Source organism: Siphateles boraxobius, unplaced genomic scaffold (assembly GCF_051911475.1).
Source record: "Siphateles boraxobius isolate OS27281-9 unplaced genomic scaffold, OSU_SipBor_1 81, whole genome shotgun sequence".
NCBI lineage: Eukaryota > Metazoa > Chordata > Actinopteri > Cypriniformes > Leuciscidae > Siphateles > Siphateles boraxobius.
In genome coordinates, this window is record NW_027509210.1 from 396,268 (window position 1) to 407,500 (window position 11,233).

Here is an 11,233-nt window from a genome sequence, read left to right on the forward strand (position 1 = left end):
CACACAGGGACAGATTCACATGTAGCGCGACTGAAAGCACAGAAGCTAATGCGCTTGTGTTTTTGGGGTGCTTTATAGTTTCCTGGTCGATGACGTCACCCGCCTATGACGTTTCATCTCTCCATTGGGCTGATTCCATACGTGCTTCATGACGCACAACGCAGGGGCGTTCCCGCAGCGTTTGACGCAGCTCGAAGTTCCCTTGAAAGGGAACATGAATTACATCAATGATTACTGTAAATGTCAGATTCAGATCAGATTAATTAAAAACCATGTACTGTAGTCATGAAATGTACTTATAAATATAATATCCATATAAATATAATGTCCATTTATACACATTCATCTTCTATTCTGGTAGAATATATGATGAATATTTTCTAAATAGATTTTACATTTATATAGCATATTCTGTAACAGTGCATTTCTTAACCATAGGCTTGATATTTTTTGATATTACATGAATATGTATCATAATAAATAATGATGCAAAAATATAAAATATACATTGTTTAATCAATGACTGCAGATGATGGAGAATATGTTGCTGCTTAGATTATTAGAACTGCTGCTTTCTAAGAGAAAAGAGAAAAAACATTCTCAGAAGTAGTATAACACAAACAAAGATCAATAGAACAGATTTGTGCATCATTTCTCCTCAGTTACAACTTTATTTGGTTGCTTTTCGAGGGAACTCAATACTGCGTCAGTTGCTGATGCTATGGGGATAATCCCATGGAAACCGGTGTCTGAAGCACGTGTGAAATGGCGCCAATCTTATAAAGATAAGAGCTGTTCTTGTTTGATTCTCTCTCTCAAGGGATGAGATTCAAGTATTTGCACAGAGGGAAATCTGCTCTTGCTGAAAGCATTTTATTGTGAGTCATTGCATTCGCTGTGTGTAGCTCCGGCCTTGTTGACTCTCTCTTGAGCGATGAGAGTCGAGCGTCTGCACTTTGCGGTTTGAGTATCAATAGTGGAGATTGTATGCAGATCACGGGGAGTAGTTTTACGAGAGTATATTTTCTTTTATTTGGTCTTCTCCTGTTAGCTACATTGCGCTCAAGTCATATTTTAAGATTTGGAAGCTTTCTCTGCGAATTCTACCAATTAAATATTGATATTAATTAAACATCAATGCTCTCATGTCGGCTCAGGAAGTCTTTGGTAATTCCACCCTGGCTAAGGCCCCATCCACACTACTGCGTTTTAGTTTAGAAACTGAGACCTTTTGCTACGTTTGCTCCTCCCATCCAGACTAAAATGGCAAAAACGAAGACCTAAAACGGAGAAGTTTAGAAACGCTGCAGACCCCGTTTTGCGTTTTGAATCTCCGGAGGGCGTTTTAGTGAAGACTTTAGAAACGAGGACGCAGAGGCTCTCGCTCGGCTCTCTGATTGGGTTATACAACGGAAGAAAACATACAACAACAGCCTGGACTACCAGTTACGTTAGTGCAAGTAAATTCTGCATTTTACAATGCTATAACTGCCTACATGCGCCGGAGATAAGCTATTATTCGAGCGATCTGCGACAGTTCGCGTGTGCAGCGGCGGTATCGACTGTACATGGAGCGCCGGTTTTGGGTTAAGCGGGAAGAACCAGCGCGTGGTGAGATCATTTTATCAATGAAGTTGTGGTTCCTGAGGTGTGAAAACTTTCGAATGTCGAGATCGGCACTTATCAACCTGAGGAATAGTCAATCCGTTTCCTGTTTACACCGGCACGCGCACGCCCCGTGTAGGAGAATGGTGACGTGATCCGCGTTTTCAGTCGTTTAATGTGGACGGAGATCAGTTCTAATACGCAGCTAAAACGCTGGTGTGGACGGAGATCATATTCGTTTTAATTCTCCGTTTCTAAACTAAAACGCAGTAGTGTGGATGGAGCCTAAGATGATATTATGTGGTGTGTCTAGTTCTTGGGAATTAGATGTGGAGAGAAAGTTGAGGCGGATGCTTTGAATAATCCACCTCCTCTGCTGACACCAATATATAAGACTTTCCCAGATCTCCACATTGAGGAGTCGAGATAATGGAGGAAATTTGTATTTGGTTTGCATTGTGTCTCCCACACAATCAAATATTCATATGTGGAAAGGCTGTGTTTGTATAGCGATATGCGAGGATGTGAATATCTCTCTCCTGGCATTGCATCCTCTTTGAAGGCTCTCGCGCTGCCAATGGAAGTAGAGCAAGTGCATTTGACAGAACGGTTGAGGAAGCTCTGCTCTCACTGAGCTCTTTTCTGAAGGGAAGACAGTCGAGTGTTTGTTCTGCTGAAACTGCAAGGCTAGCAGCCATGGTTCCTTTATCTAAGGAATTTGGCAGAAAGGAGGCTCTGCTTCGTTGGAGACCTTGGGAAAAAACTAGTATAAAGATTGCTCAGCCCTTCCTGGTATTGTCTGACTCATGCCACAGCTTAACCTCTGTATAGTGACTGGGTCCTTCTTGTAAGAATACATACTTTTATAAAAGACAGTTTGGTTTCAGAGTTTCTCAGTGATGATGGTTTTTAAGTTTTGCCACAACACTTCGATTGTGGGATCGCGGGTGGGTAAGAATGTGAATGTGTTTTTAAAAAATCTGATGTTTTTATATCACCTCCATCAGGTGTCAGTGTAAACATAGTCCCTAAATATGCACACTTTCTAAAGTTTGCTTTGGAAGGAATGGGCAGATGGATAGACTGAAGTGGACTACACATATCATTGAAAAAAATGATATCGCAATATATCTATTGACATTGAATTATTATCCAGCCCTAAGTGGACTACACCCACTGTTGTATAGCACACTTCCTTAGTGAACTTGTGGCGATAATATCGTCCACCTGACAGATATCCTTATGAGTGTAGAACTAGACAGGGGAGGTTGAATGTGGTTTATGTCCACTCTTCACATGTTGTCCTCCCCAATTATTAAAAAAGTTGGGCCTTAAAGCTGCTGTATGTAACTTTTACTCTACTAAAGCATAAAAATACCACAATATGTTTGCATGTATTGAGGAAACATGATGAGTTCACATACTCGTTTCTCTGAAAAACGTTTTTTGTTTTGGTGTGTGTGATCTCGCCCACTGCCAGTTCACCCAATAGTGTTTCAACACCCCGGGGTGCTGGTTGGCATGAAACACAGCATATTGCACCATTGCAACCAGCAAACAAACTGGGTCAGAGATTGCAGATTCCACACAACCTTAAATTGCCACAGTATCAATCTAAAAATCTCTATTATCGAGAGTATATTAAAACGCTGATAAATCAACTCATCATCTTACAGTGTAATTCTCCTCAGCTTTCATTGTCAATTACGCTCGTTCCTGTTGCGTGTCCTCAAACTGGCATGAGCTAGCCCGACCTGAACTCACCGCCTTTCTTCTGTCCACACACACACACACACACACACACACACACACACACACACACACACACACACACACACACACACACACACACACACACACACACACACACACACACACACACACACACACACACACACACACACACACACACACACACACACGGAAGTAAAATAATGCCAAATGTTTTGAAACAAAAAGCCTGTTGATTTGCACTACTTGAAAAAAATATGCATTGCATTAACCATGCTTGCATTTTAATGCATTGTATTTTTAGGACTTGCATTTTTTATTGGCTCAAATTTGACATGGTTGAATATTTAAGCTGTGCATATTTCAATTCAAAACATTTCACACACATTATTCATTATTCAAAAAATCTATAATCCATATTCACCCTTCATATTTCACTTCCAAAATATTCAAACTTTTTAAAAATACAACCTATAATATTCAACAGGCAATTTTCAATCCATTTTATTTCGCTTCCACATATTCAGTGGATCAAATTCTACAGTAAATTCAACATTGGCTGTGTTCGGAATCGCATACTCAATGAGTACTTAATTTCAATGAGTACTTACTTAACAAGTGCTAAAAGAGTAGGTACTATATAGCCAAATCTCGTTGAGTATGAATGCGATCCGGACATCATCCGCCATGTTGACGTTATCATGTGACCTACGACGCGTTAACACACTTAAAAGATATGAACAACACATTTAATTCATCTATCTGTAAATATCTTGATATTGATGAAACTTGCTCATTTTGTGGTAGCCTATTATTGAAGAAACAGCTGTCCATTATTTTGTGAATACATTTAGGGTTGATTTAAGTTGTTATATTTTAAACCCTACTAATGTGACCCACAGTTTTATCCGTATAGGGCCTAACGATATAACTTTTTATTAAGAAACCCCAACATCGTCATCTCTTGAATATGTTGTTAATTTCTTTATTTTATACCCAAAAAGTGTCTCCTTTAAGTTTTCCTCTTTTTCTTGATGAATTAACCTCTTGTTTGATCCCTCAGAATTTTTTATGTATTATGAAAAACTATTTAAAGATATTTAGCCTTGTTATTGTTCTTTTTTCCTGTGTAGCCTATAAATATCATATTATGATGTACACAAACCAATGCCCTTTATGTTTTCTGTTTTGTCATTATGATTGTTCATTGTTAGATACAACTATGGTATCTTTCCATGATCTTGTATGTAATACGTTTAAATGATATGAGCGGCAGGTGCACTAACACTTCATAACATCAGTAACTCAAAAGCACAACCTAGAACAGTTTTCCTCTGCGTTTATAACGTCTGCACAAAGGAGACGGGCAGCTGCTCGAAGATCTCTCCTTTGGAGAAAACTGTTGATTTTATACTCGAAAAATTTAATTATCACTCCTTAAAAATTAATATTACCTCAAAATGAATTGCATTGTTAGCCCACCCCAAAACTTAAACAGAATAATAAACATACAAAATATAATTTGTTTTGTCATATGACATAGTTATGCATGAATACACACTAGATAAATGCAGTGAAACATCTCAATTGTCAGTCAAGCAATGAATTTATTAATGCATACATTAATTAAATAATTATATTTTATATACTGACAACAATAAGAAACATGAATAAATGAGTAAAAGAACAAATACAAGTAACCATCACAATAAACAAATGCATATACAAGTCAACAACACATGAAACAAAGCTTTATTCCAGGGGTTCCCAAACTTTTCCATTCCAGGACCCACCTAGACAAGAATAATCTATCCCAACACCCACCAAAATAATTTTAAAGCATAAATGTGGGGTGGGGTGGGAGGCGTTAGATCTCTTCAGAGCAGTTTTTTTCTTGTCATAGTATGAAAGACAATTAAGTTTAATTGCAATACAAACTTATGGTACATTATCAAAAAAATGTAGAATTAAAATAGCAGCCTAATGGCTGTTGAAATAAAGTGAAGAATACTGAGTAGTTCCTGTCTGCTGCTTCAACTAATTTACCCAGACACGGCAGAACAAAAATTAAATAAATTAAAGATTAAGTAACCTTAATCTTAACCAAAGGTTTAATATAACAACAAATCATTTTAATTTTCTAAATTATTTTAGTTGACAGTAGGCCTATGACCTAAAATTTCAATACTAATATTTATGCTGCAAGTGTTGTTAAACTCATCACGTTGTTCAGCACAGAAAACACTTTCGTCCTCGTGTGTGTACATGTGAAATACGTTTTACATAAATATTTTCCTTATGTGTTGGTAGGTAGCAAAATGCATGCGAGGGAATGCAAACAACACACTCTTACGAAGACCATATCTCTGAAAGACAACAGCGCTGTGTTGAACAGACGACAGATGAATGCGTTTTCCAAAAGCACCGTATGCCTAAGTAGATCGTAGATCGATATTTCATTGCCAACAATGGTCTCTACAATAAACTTAGCTCACGATAATTTTGGGGAACGTAGCCCAGATCTGAATCAGCCTTTCGTGACATTTGAATTCTCCGGTGCAATGCGATCTCATGCAGAATGCAGAGCAGTGATTGGAGTAAACGATGTGTGTGTGTGTGTGTGTGTGTGTGTGTGTGTGTGTGTGTGTGTGTGTGTGTGTGTGTGTGTGTGTGTGTGTGTGTGTGTGTGTGTGTGTGTGTCATTCATGAAACGTAAATTTGTGTGTGTGTGTGTCATTCATGAAACGTAAATTTTGCTGCAGTCAATAGTGACTGCGCGACCCACCTCTTCCCAATCTGCGACCCACAGTTTGAAAACCCCTGCTTTATTCAAACTACAAGCATGTATTTACAGGCGCTGAACCCCACATACTGCCATCTCAACACAGCGGTTCCCATTCTGCGGCTTTATTCTGATGAATTCACCAGAGGTGACCGTACAATTTGAGGCAATAAGGGCACTATCGTCCGAATCTCTACACTTTTATGATTCGTACATACTTTTCGCTCGCCTACTCTTTTCCCCCTACTATATAGTAGGGAAGTATGCGATTCCGAACGCAGCCATTGACATCCAGGAACTGCAGGAAAAGCAGTAGATTACTGATCATAATCTCCATCTGCTGTTAGTCATAGCGCTGTTAGCAAGCGCGTGTTGTTGACAAAGACCGAACAACAGTTAGAGCAAGCCATTCATTCATAAAAACATATTTATAGAAATATAAGTGTATTTGTGATTATTATGAGGGCTATAAATATAAAAAAATAAAACATATAAAACGCGTAACGTAGCTTAACTAATACAGTGATATAAAAGACCAAACTCGCACCTTGTTGAGAAGGCTGTAGGCTACTATATGGCTATAGGCAAGCAGATGGACTCAGAAAATCAACTCAACGTGCACAGTTTCACACTACGTGTTTCCCAGTGATATACTGGCATGTGCTTGACATTGGACATTCATAAATTTAGGGACCGTCTCTAAAGTTACACATACATTGTTAAACATGTTTCTAACTTCAATAGCATTGGGAGATAATGACTTACAGAAAAGTGGTAGGTGTCAGGCATGATGCACACCTTTTATATTTTTGATATGTATTCAAATAAATTGAAATTGGCTATTGAAGTTAGAAACGTGTGTAATGTCGTATGTAACTTTAGAGACGGTCCCTACGCGCGAATGTCCAATGTCAAGCCAACTTTATGCCAGTATATCTATAGGCGTAATTTGCGGGTGGGACATGTCCCCACCAATTTCTGCCATGGTCTATATTGTCCCCACCACTTTTCAAAACCACTTCTCAGTGGTTCAAAAACTACATTTGCACAGATGTACAAATAGCCTAAATAAAACAACACGCGCTTGCACCCCCTGCTGGCGAGGATGACTAACAGCAGATGGAGATTATGATCAGTAATCTACTGCTTTTCCTGCAGTTCCTGGATGTCAATGTTGAATTTACTGTCGAATTTGAACCACTGAATTTGTGGAAGCGAATTTGTAAAGCAAAATAAAATGGATTGAAAATTGCCTGTTGAATATTATAGGTTGGATTTTTAAAAAAGTTTGAATATTTTGGAAGTGAAATATGAAGGGTGAATATGGATTATTGATTTTTTAATAATGAAAATGTGTTTGAAATGCTTTGAATTGAAATATGCACAGCTTAAATATTCAACCATGTCAAATTTGAGCCAATAAAAAAATGCAAGTCCTAAAAATACAATGCATTAAAATGCAGGCATGGTTAATGCAATGCATATTTTTTTTCAAGTATCGCAATTCAACCGGCTTTTTGTTTCAAAAACATTTGCAAACACACACACACACACACACACACACACACACACACACACACACACACACACACACACACACACACACACACACACACACTCACACACTCACACACACACACACACACACACACACACACACTCTCTCTCTCTCTCTCTCTCTCTCTCTCTCTCTCTTTCTTTTTCTCTTTCTCTTTCTCTTTCTCTTTCTCTTTCTCTTTCTCTCTCTCTTTCTCTTTCTCTTTCTCTTTCTCTCTTTCTCTCTCTCTCTCTCTCTCTCTGTCTCTCTCTCTCTCTCTCTCTCTCTGTCTCTCTGTGTCTCTCTCTCTCTCTCTCTCTCTCTCTCTGTGTCTCTCCCTCTCTCTCTCTCTCTCTCTCTCTCTCTCTCTCTCTCAATTCAATTCAATTCAATTGAGCTTTATTGGCATGACTGTGTAAAGTAGCACAATATTGCCAAAGCAATAGTAATCTATAAACATATATGTAGATACATAAAAGTGAACAATAAAAAAAAAAAAAAAAACATTTCAATATTATGCATAAATATATCACAATAAATAAAATAACAAAAATATATACAGTAACAAAAATAAGTACAGAGAGCAGTTTAATGGGTAAGAGGGTTCAGCCCTTCTCCCTCATATGATGGCAGGAGGACACATACTGCGCTGCCAGCTGAATACACTCTTCTTTCTCTCCCAAAATATAAGACAGTTTGTTTATGAGGCTCTCTTGTTGGAATTGAGGTATAATCTGTGCTATTTGTGTAAAATAAGCGTCTCTGATGTTTTTGTACTTTTTGCACTCAGTGAGGAAGTGCAGCTCGTCCTCTACGACTCCATCAGTGCAGTGTGAACACAGTCTGAGCTCTCTCTCTCTCCAGCTCTGCTTGTGTCGGCCCGTCTCCACACACAGACTGTGGTCACTAATGCGATACTTTGTCAGGAGCTTTCTCTGACCATAGTTACTGATATCAGTCAGGTATGGTGCCAATTTATAATCGGACTTTATTTTGTGGAAATATTGTAATTTATGTAATTGTGTGACCTTTATCTGCCAATCGTGTATGTATTCTTCTTTGGTTATTTTCCCTATTTCTTTTACTTTTGAGTGTCTAAATTGAATTGATGAATTGAGTTGGTGTTTTTCCACTAAATATCGCATGGGGTCACTCTCTGTGTGTCCTGCCCTGTATCTGAGAGCGCAGTGATGGTAACTCTCTGTCTGCGCATCTGATAGATGAAACCAGAACTTTACGGCTCTCTTCTGGATTTCGGATAGGAGAGGGAATCTGCCTAATTCTGCCCGGCAACCCAGACTTGGAGCGTTTCTGTGAGTTCCCAGGATGTTCTTGCAGAACTCAAGGTGGAAAATTTCAATGGGGGTTTTGTCCCAGGATTCGTAATTTAATTTAAATTTTGGGCCCCAGATTTCACAGCCGTAAAGAAGGATGGGTTTGATGATGCTGTCAAAGATTTTCAGCCACAGTTTAATGGGTGGGTTAAATTTGAACAGGGGTTTTCTTATACTGTAATAAGCCCTACGTGCTTTATCAGTCAGATCTTTTATTGCAGTGTCAAATTTTCCAGAAGCTGAGATTGTCAGACCCAAATAATTATAGCAGGTGACATGATTAAGAATTGTTCCCCCAAGTGTAAATTTGTATTTTTTGTCAGTAAGGCGAGGTTTTTTCTGAAAGATCATGATTTTGGACTTGTCCATGTTGATGGGTAAGGCCCAGTCGCTGCTGTACTGGTCCAGAAGCGAGAGGCTTTGGTGCAGACCCTCTTCATGAGGAGACAGCAGCAGAAGATCATCAGCGTACAGGAGGCTTTTGATTTCTCTGTCCTCGAGGGTCAGACCGGGACAAGAGGACTTCTCAAGTGCTGATGCCAATTCATTAATATAGATATTAAAGAGAGTCGGGCTGAGGCTGCAGCCTTGACGGACTCCTTTAGTTTGACTGAAATAATCAGTACGTTTGTCATTAATTTTAACCCCGCACTTGTTCCCGTTGTAAATGTCCTTTATAATGTCATATGTCCTTCCTCCTATCCCACTTTGGATTAGTTTTAGTAAAAGTCCATTATGCCATACCGAATCAAAGGCTTTTTTAAAGTCAATGAAGCAGCCAAATATTTTCCCTTGTTTTGTTTGTTGGACGTGTTTTTGTATGAGTGTGTGAAGTGTGTAAATGTGATTTGATGTTCTCTGTTTAGGCATAAATCCAATCTGAGAATTGTTAAGGATCTTGTGTTGTTGGAGGAACTGGACTAGCCTGTCGTTGATGATGGAGCAGAAGAGTTTGCCCAGGTTGCTGCTCACTGTGATGCCCCTGTAATTATTTGGGTCGTACTTCTCACCCTGTTTAAAGATTGGTGTAATCAAATTTTCTTTCCATATCTCAGGGAAGTGTCCTGATTTTAATAAAAGATTGAATAATTTGAGGATTGCATCTTTCAGTTTGGGGTTGCTGTGTTTCAGCATCTCATTTGATATTAAATCTATGCCACAGGATTTTTTATTTTTTAGGGATTTTATCTTGTCTGTTAGTTCAATTAGTAATATGGGCTGGTCTAAATGGTTTAGCTGGTCTTTTACAGTGCGTTCCAGGTTATGGAGTTGGGAGGTCAGGTGTTTTTGGGTAAGGGTTGGTTCGTTTTGGGAATAGAGTTTTTCAAAATGTTCGGTCCAGATGTTTGGGTCATAGATGGGAATGTGTTTAGGTTCTTTTGATTTATCTAATTTATTCCATAATTCCCAAAAAGAATTCTGATCTACTGCCTCCTCAATCTTATTAAGCTTTGCTTTCATGTGATCCGCTTTTTTCTGTATTAGTATTGACTTGTATGTTTTGAGGGTTTGCTGATATTTGTCTCGTGTTTGATGGTTTGCAGGGTCTCTGTGTTTTATATTTGATAATGATCTTAATTCTTTTCTTAATTTTTGGCACTCTTTATCAAACCAACCATCTTTTGCAATTTCTTTCTTACATCTATATTTTTTTCTTTTTCTCAGGGCTTTTCTGGCCACTGTAGAAAATATTTCGTTTAATTGATGGGTTGCTAAATTTATCATTTTCTTCTCTTCGCTAAATGACTTGGACAGAAATGAATCTATCATGTTCTGGACCCGGGTGCTGTGGAGCTGGGCTTCGTACTGGGCAGGACTGTCTTTACCCCATATAAACGTGGAGGGGAGGGGGTGCAGTTTGACCTTCGGATCTGAAGGCCGGAGATTCCCGGATCTGTTCAGACTGAGGACTGTGTGACTGTGGTCTGATAATGGCAGCTGTGGCATCACTGTGTAATAGTTGACTTTACTGTGGTCTACATCAGTGATGGCGTAATCTACTGTGCTGCTGCCCAGATATGAGCAGTAGGTGAACCGACCCAGAGAATCTCCCTTTGTTCTGCCATTAACTATATACAGACCCAGGCTTTTGCAGAGCTGTAGGACTTGTTTTCCGTGCCTGTTTATCGTGTTGTCATAATTCTGACGTGCCTTCGTAAAGTGTTTCCGTTGATATATATGTGAGTTGTTAATATATTTGTCTCCATCTGAGGTAATGTAATCCGCTTCCTTCCCCGTTCTAGC

At 38.8% G+C, this 11,233-nt stretch overlaps 1 long non-coding RNA gene across 1 annotated transcript in view; it reads right to left on the minus strand.

The window, feature by feature from the left end:
* Positions 1-454: 454 nt before the first annotated feature.
* The window catches only part of LOC143730784 (uncharacterized), a 98,316-nt gene continuing 87,537 nt past the window's right edge, over positions 455-11,233 (minus strand). The window contains exon 4 of the long non-coding RNA XR_013200611.1: positions 455-575. This is a non-coding gene — a long non-coding RNA (uncharacterized LOC143730784). The remainder of the gene's footprint in view (positions 576-11,233) is intronic.